The following is a 15902-nucleotide window of genomic DNA, read 5'->3' as shown; positions in this document are numbered from 1 at the left end:
AAACTAGGATCCCTCCTTTTAAGGATAGAAGGGCCTGAGCAGAGCTGCCCTTCTTAGTCTTGCGATCAGCTGTTTTAAGATGCTTGCAGTTTGCAGGTGAGCTCCTGTTTCACCCTCTGTTCGTGGGGGAAGGCTGGATATGATTGAGATTCGCCCGCGTTTGTCCAAAGATGTCAGATTTAGTCTCTCGTTAGATCTCCGCGAGGGGGGTGGATCAGCCCGGTTGTTCAAGGAATCTTCGGCCTGTTTCTTTATGGCTCTTTCTCGTCTTTCCACTAGGTTTAAGAAAGGGCTCGACCACCCTGGTACCAAGCTCACTGACAGGTCAGGTTTATCCGGAGGGCACGTGCTGACTGAGCACCCTGCAGTATGTGCTTCAATCCTGTTCTCCATTTCCTTGTTTGTTGAGTAAGATGATAGGTTTGATAGTAATATCACATCTTCATCCGCCGGCATAGTAAAAGTAGATTTTGTGTTGACTGGCACTGTCGTCAAGTCTCGAGTTGTTTTTAGGCATTGTTTCTGTTAAGGCTTTTGATTTACCAGGAACCTGGTGAGCTGGATTCACGTCTTGTTTTGGGATTTTTTCGGAGTCATGGCTTTCACCTTTAAAAGGCTTTTTCGCTTACAAAAGGACCCATGAGCTCCATAAGGAGGTATGTGTCAAGGGGATGGTGTCCCTCGTTGTTCAGAAGGTAAGTCCATGGCCACCAGGAGTGATGGATATCCCAGGTCATGTCCAGTAGTTGGGATAGCCATAAAATTCAGGAAAGTCCACCAGAAATTGTCAGCCTTCTTACTTCAGAGTTTGCACCGATAAATCCCTTCATGAAGATCATTTTAGAGTGAAGCATGGCGAGATGTGTGGTCCGGACTTGTAAAGTGTCACTCACAGTTTCATATAGCTTCATGGATGGGGCCATAGCTATGGTTACTAGTTAGAGCTGGGCGAAATGATCGTTGTTTGAGTTCCCAGAGGACCCCGTTTGACTAGTGGTGCCAGTTGGCCTCCGAGTCTGAGAGAGCTTTAAGGGAGGGGAATCTAGGAGGAGCAGAGTCAAAGTCTCTTTAAAACTGGGGCTATCATAGGCCTCCCCTGAAGTGTGGTGGTTTCATTTGGAGACTTCTCCAGTCTGGCAATTACGTCCCCGACACCCTCTAAAATTTCAAAGTCTTTTGACTCTTTAGTTCTGCCATCCAGGGAGACCCGCTGTAGTTTATTAATGGTAGATCTTCTACGGGGTTCCCTTGTCATGGCACAGGGACCCGACCAGCTCCATTTAAGATCAAGTGAGTTGTCCCCAAGCACAGAATGGCCTGAGACTGTATTATTAGTTGGATTTTTGGAAGCGTTGTTTGCCCCTTTTTGTGTGTTGGCCATTAATGAAGCAATAGACATTGGCTGACAATAATCGATCAAACTCTCATCCAGCTCAAACGGCTCTCGACTCGGCGGGCTCGGCCGCATCCCAGTTTCAACGCTATAGGCCAAGTTCTTTAGGGCAACGGTGAATCTACATCAGAGGAGCGTGTCCCTAGGCTCCCCTCAACCCACCCCTACAGGAGGGCTACAGACTGAGTTGGAAGTGTTCCGATTAGGTGTCGGGGGGGTTCCCCCCTCCCTTTGTTGTGATCATCCTCAAGTCGGTCCTCCACTCCCCCGGTAAGGTTGAAGGTTGGACGGGGCAACCACTCTGACCGTGGCATGTTAATTACTGCAGCAGCGGGCGGGGCGTCCCACCGCGTAGGCCCATAGCCTGCGGCTGGGCAAGGAAGATTGTGTCTCTTACCCCCTCTGCCTCTACCCTGCGAATGTCAACCCCCATGTTGACTATGCTAGCCTCATCTGCCTCGGTTGACTTATTGGTCAAGTCTAATAGTAAAATGTACATGGAGGAAGACGTGCAACGGGCATCAGTGACTGTTTGGTTTGCAGTCTTGTCTGTCTTACCCACTCCGCTCAGAGCCTGTAACTTCTTCTGGCATCTCGGTGGTGTAGGTGGAGACTGGCGAGGTTGGAGAAGGGGGGACGCTGAGAGGGAAAGAGGGCCTGATTCCTTTGGCCACAGGGCAGATGCTATACTCGGCAAGCCCGTGAGGGCTGCACTGCGAAGAGTACTGGTCACCAACACTTCTACCGGGCTCACTCTCAGCTCTACCATAGCCCCGGCCCGTTTCACCGTCTTCCAAGTGCCCTTCTTCAAATTGGAGTCATTGTCCATTGTCAACTCGCCGTCTACCTGACGTCTCATGACGGTTGGCTGGAGAGTGACTGAACTCAACTCAGGACTCAGCGCTGGCGCTCCGCGCCGTTCCTGAGTAGACATACTTTTAGTTAAAGCTGCAGGCGCACCTTTCAGAGTCCGCAGTGCTACGGTCTGTCCCTCTTCCTCTTCACCATCACAGTGCCACTTGATGATCAAAGTCCCTCGTCAACATCCCAGACACTCTTCCTTGTCACATTCCCACTGCCACTTCCTCATTGCAAGCCCTATCCCATGTAACAGACCATCGTTCTCTTCCTCACTGCAGTCCCTCTCCTCATCAGTCCCACTGCCTCATCACAGTTTCATTTCCTCATCCTTGTCACAGCTCACCTAATCTGTCTCATTTCTTCATCATATTCAATATTCCTCATCACAGTCCCTCCCCCTTGTCGTTGGCACCGTCCCTCTTCCTTGTCACAGACCATCTCCCCTATCTGAGTCCATCTTCCGTGTTGTAGTTCCTGCTCCTAGTCACAGTCCTGCCTACTCGTTACAGTCCCCTTTCCTCTTCCTTGTCACAGCAAGTCTTCATAGTCACAGCCTCGCCTACTCATTTCTCTGCCTTCCTCACCCTCCTTGTCACAGTCCCTACCCCATTTCCTTGTCACTTTGCATCTTCATCGTCCTCATCACAGTCCCTCTTCCTCAACTCAGTCCTTCTTCCTCGCCAAAGTTCTGCTTTCTTTCTACCTCTTCCTCATCACAGTCCCTCTTCTTTGTCATAGTCCCTTTTCATCTTACTCAAGCACTCCATCTTCTTTATTGCTGTGGCTCTCCCACATCACAGTGCGTCTTTCTCTTCTTCATTCCAGTCCCATGCCCTATTCCTTATCCCGACCCCTCTTAATCTTCCTTTTTGGGGGGCAAAGTGTGGCAAGAGACATTTTCTTATGCAATGCCCCAAGCAAAATGGACAGTGGCCCACAGACCACCAATGGGGGAAACCTCCATTGGGGCATAGCTTGACAACACACCTTGCTAACAGTGCAATTGACATCAGTTATGACATCAGAAGAAAACACTGAAGCAGGAGTGGGAGATATTGCGTAAGGAATCTCTAAAAATTCCATGAAAAAACAGGAATTAAAATACAGTCAAGACAAATAGGTTTTTCACCTTAACTATCTGTTAACTAAAGTTTTTTCCCTCAAAATATACAGAGAGATAGATAGATAGACAGACAGACAGACAGACAGACAGACAGACAGACAGACAGACAGACAGACAGACAGATAGATAGATAGATAGATAGATAGATAGATAGATAGATAGATAGATATCCATACCTGATACTCAGTAAGAATCCAATGCATATTTGTGTAGGCCACGCAGGTGATCTGAAATGCCACCCTCTCTGCTAACCGTAGTCCATGTGAGATGGCACGTGGTCCGGCCTGATCTGCCAATAAACTGTTGCAGTGGAATTTCTTCCTGGAATACTGCAAAAAAGTTCCACCTACAATTTTAAATGATTCCCACTAGTGTAAGTCACTTGAGGATGTTACAGGCTATTTTATATAGTATTACATCTAATAGCTGCACATAAACTGTGACATGGCAGACTAGTCCACCAATCTACTGTATTTTGCTGTGAATATGTGAACTGTCACAAATTTGGCACTACCCGAGGTGATAATCATCGCCTTTAGCATTCCCATCTAACACTAAATTCATTAGGCATGGCACCCCCTGCTAGGCTGGCACTAAATCCCTATTTTAATTGCAGAGTAATTCAATTTTGTGAACTCTGCAGCACCAAGAAATTACATAATAGTTTCAGAAACTGATCCATGAAAATGTGTCAAGTCTGACGGGCAATTAACACAGTCTGCTGACCCAGGCTGGATTAAAACACATTTCTGTGTTAAACCGCTGGGGATGAAGTTCGTAAATTATTCAGATGACATTGATAACAGCAACCGTGAGGATTCCACAGCTGCATGCAGCAGTTGATCGAATGAGGGGCTGTGCAGGGGTACGGCTGCGGAAGCAGTGTGCCGCTTAACAGTGGTCTCCCTCCGCGAAGGTCTGTGCAGGGCTGAAGCCGCGGAAGCAGCGCCCCGCTGAAAAGTGGTCTCCCTCCGCGCGGCCCTACTTCTGAAACCAAACAGCCCCGTCAGTGGCCCTTTACACATGCTAATGTGCTGCCTTGGCTCTGGTTATGACTTAACCTTCTTTGTCACACTGCTGCAAAGTGCCTCACCCTAATGCGAACCACATGCGGGGGAATCAGGTCATACTTGGAATACAACCACTCGCGCAAGACATAAGAGGGTGGGTAGACATCACTTGTTTGAACAAACTTTAAGAAAACATTTCTGAAGGGGATATTCCAGAAAAACACGCTCACCAAAAAGGACTCGGAGCAGATGTTTCCATTTATGGATTATGTGGCGTCCCAATTATTGTTGCAGAATTCAGATAGGTATAACAATCTCAAAACAAAGTCTTGGGTTACGGTGACCTCCTGGTGCATGTGCTTAAACCCGCTGGTTTATGTTGAGAGATATGGACAGCCGTGAAAAAAAAAATTAATTCCTTGCTCAGTCTTTTATGAATTATTCAGTTAGTTGGCGGTGGTGCTGTCGTTGCATCTCTTCCTCACCCTGAACTCTGGCGCTCTACTAAGCAGTTAGCAAGGCACCATTAGTCTGTCTTTCATGTCGATCGCATTCAGGTGAGGGAAGAGGAGACTGTTGCCCCTGATTCCTTACCCCTCACGCTGGTGCTTTGATAACATCTCGCCTAAAATTATATATAACATATGTGTACAACCATTCAAAATTGCAGCTGTTTTGGCATTTGTTTAGCCATAGGATAGAAATTTGCAAGCACTGACATAACAGGACTAATTGGCCATATAACAGCAACAGCTGGAACATTGTGTGAAAACCTGGGCATATGATGTCAGAGCCTGGAACATGTTGTCTGCCTAATAACTATATACAAGGAAAAACTCTTAGCTTTACCAATCCTTGTTTTGAGCAGCACTTCAGTGCAAGGAACCGATGTGAGGACACACATGCTGCTTATAAATTAAGGGGCTGGAGTAACACTTGGTTAAGACATTTCTTTTACACGAGGAGCTTAATTTACTGCTGCAATTAAGCAATTCAATCTCAGAAGACTGCTTACAAAAAACAATGGCAGGCCTGACACAGGGCATATGTTGATGCTGCTCAAAGAGATCCAAGAAAGAAGTATTTTGGGCAATGAGGGCCACCTCATGGGTGGGGATGGCCTAAGGGATTATATTGGACATGGGTTGTCAATATGCGGGTTGATAACCAAAGAAAGCCGATGGGCTGTGTGTCCCTTCTCACATCCCATCTGTACTCCAATGCAATAATTTTAGCTCATTGGTAGTATAAAAGCACCCCCGAACTGCCAAAACTAAACTTGGAACTGGCAATAGAAATGATGTAGTCCTTTGGGATCATTTCCCCTAAAAATGACAATGGGTATGCATGCAATATTGATTATAAGGAGTACAGAAAAACAGCAGTTCCCCAATCCAATTTTCTTGCACCTGTGAAAAAGGGCTTATTGATAGCAAGGCTTCAACTCGGCACAGAATGGTAAACTGCAAATACCACGTGACTGTAAAAGACCAATCCATGAGTTCTGTGCTTGTGCGCCTTAGCTAAAGATAAGTTGTCCTAACTGTTAGTATTCAATACCACTGACATCATCAAATCCATCAGTAATACATATATATGTATACATATATATGTATATATATATGTATTACTGATATATGTGCTATGATGATACAATTTATCATCATAGCACATATAGAAAATCTTATTTCCACATATTGGCGACACGTGTTTCGACAATCTGGTCTTTTTCAAGCCAATAATCGCCTTTCTGTTTTCTAAGCACATTCAAATATATATCGCATCCTGGGGGTGAGCAGTAAAGAGAGTGGTTAAGCATCGTTAGCTTGTCTTCCAGTTCCCATCCTATGTCTAAAGGGGTGGTTGTCAGTCACTTGCTCTGATTATATGCAGATATAATTCAATCTTAAATGAAGGGACGAAATGCATCCCGGCTGATATTCAGCCCGTGAATGGGGTACTGCATGCTTAACCTTTTTTTATCACTTAAGAAAATAAATAACTGAAGTTATTAAATGGCTTTACAGGCTGCAGTTTGTAATGAGTAAAACTGATACACATACATTAATTAAACAACACATTATTTTTTCTGGATACCTGATTCACAAAGTTTGTTTCATTTGTCATTTGTCATCTTTTCATCAGTCACAGTCATTGCTTCCTCCTCACCTCGGATCTCAATACAATCTCCATCACCTCTGCTCCTTGTTTCATGCTGCTCTTCTCAGCACTAAAAAAAAATAGGTTCCTCCTTGAACTCTGCCCAAGCCGCCTGGTCAACTACATCGCTCCACACCTTCCCCCTCAGTATTCTTCACCTGCTCCACAGCTCTCTCAGCTCTGGTCGGCTTCTCTTTCCTCTCAAACAAGCTTTTGTCACATCACGCAAACCTGCTAACTATAAAAACTATCCAATAATATGCCTTTTACTGCTAAAAGTGGTGACCTCCATCTTCCCCCAAACCACCCTTTTCTTTTTATTTGTGTAAAAAAAGTGGCAACTCTCACTTACTCTCACTTACCTGATTGTGGCGCCAGTGGTGCTGCCCGCCGCAGCTTCCCTTTTCTGCCCACCATGGTCATAGAAGAGGGGTTCTGCAGGGAGCCTTGCCTAATATAAACATGGCAGCCATTTTGGTTAAGTATTTTCATTCATTCAGTAGGATGCCGCGACGTCCCGTTGAATAAATGAAAATACTTTTTTTCAGCACCCTGGGTTCCTACTTTGGAAACACAGGGTGCTAATAGCGTTAACTCCCTTTCCACCGTTGCAAGGGCTGAAACGGGGAGGGATAATGGCCCAGTGCCCTCATTATAGCTTGGGTTGCCGGGCCATTACCCTCCATTCCAGCCCCTGGAACGGGGGGTTAACGCTATATTTTGCCCCCAGCATGGTGTAGGTAGTGGTTCCATCCGGACTGGATCTCCTCCTTCCTGTTAGCAGAACAAAACAAGTCTCTGTTCTTTCTTTCCTGTCAGACCGTCATGCTCATCATACTTGCAAGGTCGATCTTTATCAGCCATTTAATTTAACTTAATTTTATTTAATGTAATATAATTTGTATCGTAGCTCGCATGTCTCGCTCATCCTGCCTTTTGTTTTCTTTTGTTCTATTCTTAAGCTGAAGACAAACAGAGCTTCATTCGCCTGGATATAACCCCTCTCCAACCATCTCCCTGAGCTTCAAAGAAGCGATTCAATGGAGGATTCATTTCATTGGGTTAACTCAATTCATTTCTGATTCTTATCTGGCAAACTGATACCTAGTCCTTTCTTTCTATCTGGCCTCCAAGAAGAGGACCTCTTCCCATACCATTCTCTGAAAAGTGAACATCGTGCCTTCCTCTTTACAACAAACACAACTACATCGCCAGGAACTGCTTCTTCCAGTTGGGTCCCTCAAGAAAATTCAAAATGACCTCTCATTCCCAACCAGATCACATTTATGTCTAGTTTAGAGTATGCCAACTGACCATACCTAGATTACTCTATTGCCTCATCTCCTAATTGAGGAAAGTGCAAAATACAGCTGCCCGCCTCTAAATTTGAGCTCATCCTCCCGCCCTTCACTCTCTCCATCGGCTTCCAGTCACCAAATGATCCACTGAATCACCCCGCCCCTTCCACCTTTTCACTTCTCATCCACCTCTATGTTCCTTGTCCTTCTTCACAAAAAGACAAGGGGCCTCATTACAGGTTCGGCGGTAATCATACTGCTGCTATGGGCAGGTTGCCGCGGGACCCGTAATTATTTACTGGCGCCTGACTTACCAGTGCCACCGGGACATTACAACCCTGGTGGCTTGGAAAGTCAGGCGTCGGCAAACTGTAAGACCCCATTCCCATAGAATCCTATGGGACTCTCTGGGAATGGGAACCACGGAAGCACCTGCACCGTTTTTAACGGTGCAGGTGGTTCCGTGACGGGTCTTCCTACCGTGGCTGCTGTGCGCGGCAGGGTCAGACCCGTCAGGCACAGCGACTCCAGCAGGCAAAACCGTAGTTTGCCGGACCAGAAACAGTGGTGCCGGTAAGCTTACCGGCACCACTGTTTCCGGACCGGCAAACTTAAAATGAGGCTGAAGCACAGGCAGCCACACCTCCTCCATTCAAGCAGCCTTGATGCTCCACTTGAAGGGCAATTAAGACTCTCTCTGGCACTCATTTCTTTAGCAAAATACCCTTCACTCTTGAATTTCCAAACCACATATCCAATTATAAAACACAAATAAAATGTAGGTTGCCAAACAAAGTTAGTCTTTGGTGACATTCAGAAATAAAAACGTTATAATTCTAAGTCTAAATTATGTTACTCTCAATATACTTAGATTTTTATAACTTTCAATAACTAGGAACTTAAAAGAATTTTGGTTCTTGGCCCAACTTCATAACTTGGACTCATAGATATTGTAATTATATACAAATCTCTTTACTTGAGAGAGGCCTTTAAACATACCACTCTTTTTTTTATCACCAGGAATGGCCATCTTTTAGACATATCTTCCCACCATTATGGCATGAAATTATCTCCAGGCTCTGACTGGCCTATAGGGCAAAGCCGAACCAAAAACGCAAAATGCTAGAGTGGGCCAGTTTTTTTGGTCTAAGTGGGCCAGTTTAATGAGTTAATTCACTATGCAGATAGTAGTTTTAAACATTATTGCTGAATACATATTCATTAAATTGCACAGTTTGTATTACATTTTATCACCCCCCTTTCATACTATTCAGTCTGTCACAAAAGGAATGCATTGCCATTTGCAACGGTGGCCCACATTTTCATTGGTGCCCGATTTATGCCCCAGTCCGACCCTGATTATCTCCAATAGACCTAGCTGTCATCCTGTTATTCAATAGGGGCTGCAGCACCTGCAAAGGCATGACCAGCCCACAGTGTACATTGGTGCAGTGTTCCCAGGCACACACGCATCCAGGCCCATGTCTCAGCCAGATTGCTGGTGCTCAAACTGTTAGCAGACTCTCCCATAGGGAAACCAAGAAGCAAGAGGCCACAGTTCGAGCCTCCCCACCAATGTTCCCATTTTTTCATTCGAAACAATTTAAAAATTACATGCTGATGACATGACTGTATGTGGTCTGAATCAGTTAATTATCGTAATTAAAAAGAAATGTCTTTCCCTAGATAAAGTTGTATCTCACCTACTACTGTACAGGCCTGTGTACACGGGCCAATGTGCAGGTTTTCATTGACACTGTAAGACTATACTATATCCCAAGCCAACAGCTACCTCTAGTGGTGACAACTGGTGAAGCTATGTGAATAGGCATTTTCTCTATATATCCTAAGGCAACAGCTCCGTCTAGTGGTGACAAAAGTTGAAGCTACTGAATCGGACAAACATACAGGGACAATTATATCGTTAAATTAGATCGATTAGATGGTCTGGCTCAATCGTTTTCTTTTTTAGTGTGCTCAGTGAACTGGCCCAGCCTGTCATATTGTCATCAACAAATAGCACTAGACTGAAGGTGAGTAAAACCTGGCGCACACATTCGAGCACAGCACAGTTCACCTAAGGGGACCACATGAATCCCAAACATCTCATCATTGGCTGACATTCAAATGTAGTCCCTGCTTGATTCCACCTTCAACAGTGTAAGGAGAGAGTTTCATATTTTGGGTATGGCGCCCTAACATTTTTTCTGCTTGCTTCGTTTATTTGTATTCGCTTGGTAATCCATATGGCTGCCAGGCTGATTCGTTCAGACCTGAAAATGGGTTGTGGAGTGGGGTGGCGGCAGCTGTGATTGAGTTTTGGCTACTCCCGCGTGTAGTCGTGTTTACTCCATTAGTAGCCCAATGTGCCTATATGTAGGTGGATTACACATGCATTTTCTTATGCCCTGCTACTGGCCATTTCATTTTGGGACATTGCATTGTCTATATGGACCATGAGGCAAACCCAAGACAGCATTTCGCTGCCCTTGGCGTCCCAGGAGGATAGCTCAAGGGTAAGATGCTCGCCTTGGAAGCAAGACGACACGGAGCACCACCTGTTCAATCCCTGGTCTGTGCTTAGAAACCTCTGGGTATTAAGCGCGTTATAAATAACCTATTATCACCCTGATCCCCCAAAGGCACCCTCAGTTTTAGTCTAAACTGCTGCAGACTGGTGTGAGGTGTTGTGGACATCCCAACCTACATCCTGTGTGGGTGGACAAGTGTGTTTGGTGGTTCTAAGGGTTCATACTAATTAGCTGGCTGCCAAAATCTATATGTGCTCCCCTGTGATGTGATTGGAGGGCTTTCTTACAGTGCATGTTATCAAGTTTTTAAAATCTTGTTATTTTTATCAGCGGAAAAAGTCAGATCTGGAAGCTCTGTCAGCGATGATTTGGCTCAGATCCATCAGCGGCGCTACACAACCTTTTGCGGTGCTGCTTCTAATTGCGCAACTGGATAGCACCTTGCCTTCATGGTGCTTGTCACAGGGGCAGCGCAAGTAGGAGGAGAATGTAGGCGTCCAAATCAGAACCTACTCTTTCAGACAGCCAGAACTCTGCATGATTGCAGTGATGGCAGCGGAAAGTTATGGCGGTCTTGCTCCCTGCAATAGATTCGGGAACACAGGTTTGAGTCTGCTGCTCACAAATGGGTGAACGTCTCATACATTCAGTAACCCAGATCGATTGGTCACAGTAGTCGATGCCGGCACAGTTATCACACGTTTTTATATTTCATGTTCTCATACTTTTATGTATAATTCACATACTCGCAAAGGTCATAGGCTCCTGCTACTGTACCGTAGGCACAGTATGTACTTGTGGTCAGCATCCTGACATCTGTGCTGGAGCCAGGATTTGGTAGGGCATGCCTGGTCCCCGTAAAAGCATGGAAAAACTGTACAGTGGGCCTCATTACAAGTATGGCGGTGTGGGAAAAAACGGCAGAAATGCAGTGGTAACCATGTTACCACTGTATTGCCACTGCATTGTCACACTGCCCAAATGCACCTTTGGTGGTGAGTCTGATGAAAAGCCTCCAGAAAAATGCTGGAGCTTATTCCGCTGCCTTACAGCCAACAAATGGCCACCTTGGAAGAATTACAATGGATTCCTTTGGATTGCGACTAACATTGGCATACCACCACTTGTAATCCGTCAGTAATTCCCCCTTACCAAGTGGCAGTAACAGTTATACCATTTGGGAGTAATCGGGCGCATTTACCACTGAATACCACCAAACTTGCAATGAGGTGCAGTATGTTTTTAGGCAGTTTACTGTAAAGCAAGTGCTCTGTATTGTAGTAATTCCCAATTCTCACTGACATTTTAGTGCATATGGTAATACATGCATCCTTGCAACTGTACTGCCATAGGTGGCCTCAGTAATCCACAGACACAGATAGTAGATTTCTTAGATTTTATTAAAGCTTTAACCCACTGGCCTGGGAAGACTGGGTTTATTGACAGTAAGGGGGTCCCTATCGCTCTCTCAACCTGTCCATCGGCTCCCTCCACCCTAGCCCAGGTGTCCCTAACCCCTAAAATCTCCCCGACGTACTTTAAAGCAAGGTACCTCCCACTATGTAAGTCTTTCTGGTCTTAATGGTGAAGCTTAAAGCAATGGACTTTTAAATCTTTCTCCCTTGTGGACCTTTTAAGGGATAGTTATGGTCTGCCAGATGTCACTTTGGTTTTTCTTCTAGTCTCTCCCCTTCTCACTCTCTCACTCTCTAATTTCCCTCTATCTCTAGCTCCGATCTGTGATCTTCTTAATCTCTCCCTCTCTCTATACCTACACCCCTTTCCTTTTCCTCTCACTTCTTTTCCTTCCCCCTCACCTTCTATCTGCTGCCGTCTCCTTCTGATCTCCCCTCTCTTCCACTACCCTCGCGCTACGGACACCTCTCTCCTCTCCCTTCTCACTCTCTTTTTCTCTACCTGTACTGCTCTTGTCACAGTGCTCTCCCTCACTAACCCTTGTCTACTCCTCTGTCTCCCCACTGCATTCCTCCGTCTTCTCTCCACCCTCTCACTACCGCGCCCCTGTCTCTTACACTCACTCTCACACCCTCTTAAAACCCCCACATGATTCCCTTTCTTTCACTCACCCTCAACACCCCCTCACCACACTACATGAAACGGGTACCACCCTTTCCTACACACAATAACTTAGCAGAACTTTCTCAGACACTGCCACAGTCTGCTCAATACTCCACTCCACCGTCCTCCATCAGCCTGGTCTCTTGATACACCATCACTGCACCTGATCTTACCCAAACATCTTTCAATCACCATTGTTCTGGCTGGGCTTTTATAACCTATCCGTCTCCCTCGCAACACTCCCCCTGGGTCACATTCTCTCCTTGGCCAATCTCTGCTTAAACTGTCCTTGGAAGGTTTCAAAAAGGCATTTAGCCCTGGGTAGCAGCCATGTGTTCAGGCTGCTCACTTTCCTTGTGACTTAATGGCCCTCATTACGACCCTGGCGGAGAGGGGTTTACGCCAGCGTAATGCATGGCGTACCTCTCCGCCAGATTACGACTTTCCGTAGCGCCATGGTGATTTTTACGCCCGGATTTTCCGGGCGGAAAAATCCATGGCGCTACGGGACCTCTTGTTAATTACGCCACCGTAATCTACGGTGGCGTAATTAACGCCTTCCCCACTCCCATTATACCCTATGGGGCAAAAATGGGAATGGGGAAGGGTAAATGGGGATTGGGGACTAACCGCCCCGCCAAGGTCGGAATGGGGCGGTAAGTCCGCCAACCCCCATGGCGGAGTTGGCAGCTCTGCGCCATGGTCCATGGTGCAAATTGCACCATGGATCTCCGCAAGGGTCGTAGTGAGGGCCAATGTGTTTATGAGCTTACATTTGTTTTGTGGAGGGTTTCTATGGCCCTCCTGCTCCCCCTGCAATCCATTCTCACCCCCAGTTTGTTTTCAGTTGCCCCATATTTGCCATCCGTCTGGGGTGATACGTCGGGTCTTGGGGGTCTCATTTCTGTTTGGCAGCAAAAATCCCAATCCATTCAATTTCTGTTCTTGATGCCTTTCCCCTGGATCCGGTATGGGTTTTCTAGAATCCTTGCGCATTCTGCAAATAGCTCTCACGGAAAAGACAAAAGAGAACTCTGGGCAGAGAAAAGGCTGTGAGGCATTGTGTAAGGGAGAGCTGAACCAGCAGATATATACAATACACACTCTGGGGTGGGGGACGCAGGGAGTGGAGTAACATTAAGGCCCTGATTATAAGTTTGCCGGTATCCCATCGGTATTACCGGCAGGATACCGGCAAACTGCACTTACCGTCCCTGACGCCCGATAACCCAGTATTACTGGGATATTACTGGCGGCGGAGTGCCAGTAAGTCAGGGTCATGACCCTTACAGGGGGGACACCAACAGGATCGGCTCAGGCATGCATCCTGTTGGTCTCCCCCCTGTAAGGGTCATGACCCTGACCCGGTTACATTAACCATTCCAAAACGACAACTACATCTTCACTCTGGACAAACAGAATCCCTCTGTGGTTTATAATTCTTTTCTTGATGGGCTATATTATGCAATAAAGTGCTCTCTTAAGCGACCAGTGACCTTGGTATTAAATTGTCTTAGTGGGCAGTTTGTATTTAGGTTAGATATCCCCCAAAGGAACACTGGGACATTTGTATTGCCTAGATACCGCAGCTATTGCCCTGGAGTACATATAAGGGCACATTGGAATTTAAGAGGTGTTCTACTGTTGTAATAAAGCAAAGTGTGTCTTCAGTCACTCGATGAATAAGCAGTATGCCTGTCTTTGTACTGTAGTCCTGTTAAAAACATGCATTGGTAAAGACAACAGTGTTGACGTGTGTATCGGTATGAAATCGGCATTTGCCAGGCCCTGCTTTTATATGCCAAGCTAGAAACATTATTTCGCAGCTAATATCATTAATGGACAGTATCATTATTATAGTACAACACAAATTCCAATCCAATGTCTACACAAAAACCCAAACTGTTGACGTTCTCAAAGCTTGTTTAAAGAATGTGCCAACTTACTCTGCCATCGCTTAAAGATGAAATGCCCGACAGCATCCCAAAGGGGTTACTGTGTGAACAAAAAACACTTCCAGTTCTCTTTAACGATACATACATCATGAAGATATAATTCGTGGCAAGAAGAACTTCCAAATGTCCCTATGTTTGGGGTCTACCTCAGTTTAGCAGTATAAGAGAGTTCTAGAAACAAATGAAGTTCTGCTTACCCTTCCTCGCATCATCATCACCATCATTAGGGTTCCCAGAATGCCCCTCAGTTTGATGATATCTGCTTGGACACTTTTGAAACACTGTGACCTCAATCACTTGATGCATCCGGGCTCCATCAATAGGATGTGACTTTCTAAGGAGCGCAGCTGCTTCAGAGCTCAGGTAAGTCGGCTGCTGTGTATTATCACACAGACCTCATGAAGCCGCCCAGCAGCCACAGGTCAACAGGTGCATTGAGCAAAATGGAGGCAGCCACTTGACAGCCACAACATGTGAAATGATATGCATTTCCCATAGGAATCCCTCACTGGACTGTGCACGAAGCTCTGCCAATCTGCTCACCGCCTGCAGAGGCCAGGCTCAATTGTGAGACACATTTCATGTAGCATACTGGGGTTAAAAAACATTACGAGCATAATACTTGAAATCGCATAAGGAGCCTATGATCTCTACCAGGCTCTCCTGGTGACAGCCTAAAAGTCCTTCCAAAGCCAGTGCAATTGACAAGGCACCATTAGCAGAACATTGCATGTTCGGAAGCCAAGCAAAATGGCGCTAGACACTATCCCTACCACCAGCTCTCTGACCACCCTGCTGGCACGCACTGAAGATTAGGCAACATGGCAAGAGGGTAATGCATTTCACCAGCATTAAAGACTCGTCAATGGCTGTGGAGTAACTACTGGGCCTAAAGTCCAGGCGCTCCGATGACCAGACCATGGGCTGATTAAGCTCCACCCTCTTCCCGGCCTTGTGTTTTGGAGCGTGCTGAAATGGCAGAAAAGCTGTCTAAAAACATTAATATTCAATACCTTTCCGAAAATTACAGAGGTCCTCATTACTATCTTAGATGTGCAGTGAAATAGAGAGGGAAGTTCTATTGCTGACACTGTTTTGGGTGGTAACGGAATTGCCACCACTTTTAGTGTGCCACCGAATTCTGCATTTTCAGATAAAGAGAAGGATTTACCTCCAGAAAAATGTTACCGGTAAATCCTCCACTGCACCTCCGATAGTCATCAGAATTACTGCAGAGGAATTACCACTGATGGCAATTCTGCAAAAATCCCCATGGAGTCCAATGTATTCTGGAAATGGGCAGCAGCGCCATCGTCCCAATACTCAGAATCCTGTGGGAAGTCCAGGAAATGGAGTGGCCCTAACATTAAGGCCCTGATTATAAATTTGCCGGTATCCCGTCGGTATTACTGGCAGGATACTGGCAAACCGTCCCTGCCGCCCGATAACCCGTTATTACTGGGATATTACTGGCGGCGGAGTGCCGGTAAGT

Source organism: Ambystoma mexicanum, chromosome 5p, assembly GCF_040938575.1.
Source record: "Ambystoma mexicanum isolate Mex_15411 chromosome 5p, UKY_AmexF1_1, whole genome shotgun sequence".
In the NCBI taxonomy this organism is placed as follows: domain Eukaryota; kingdom Metazoa; phylum Chordata; class Amphibia; order Caudata; family Ambystomatidae; genus Ambystoma; species Ambystoma mexicanum.
Note: the sequence above shows the minus strand (reverse complement) of the source record.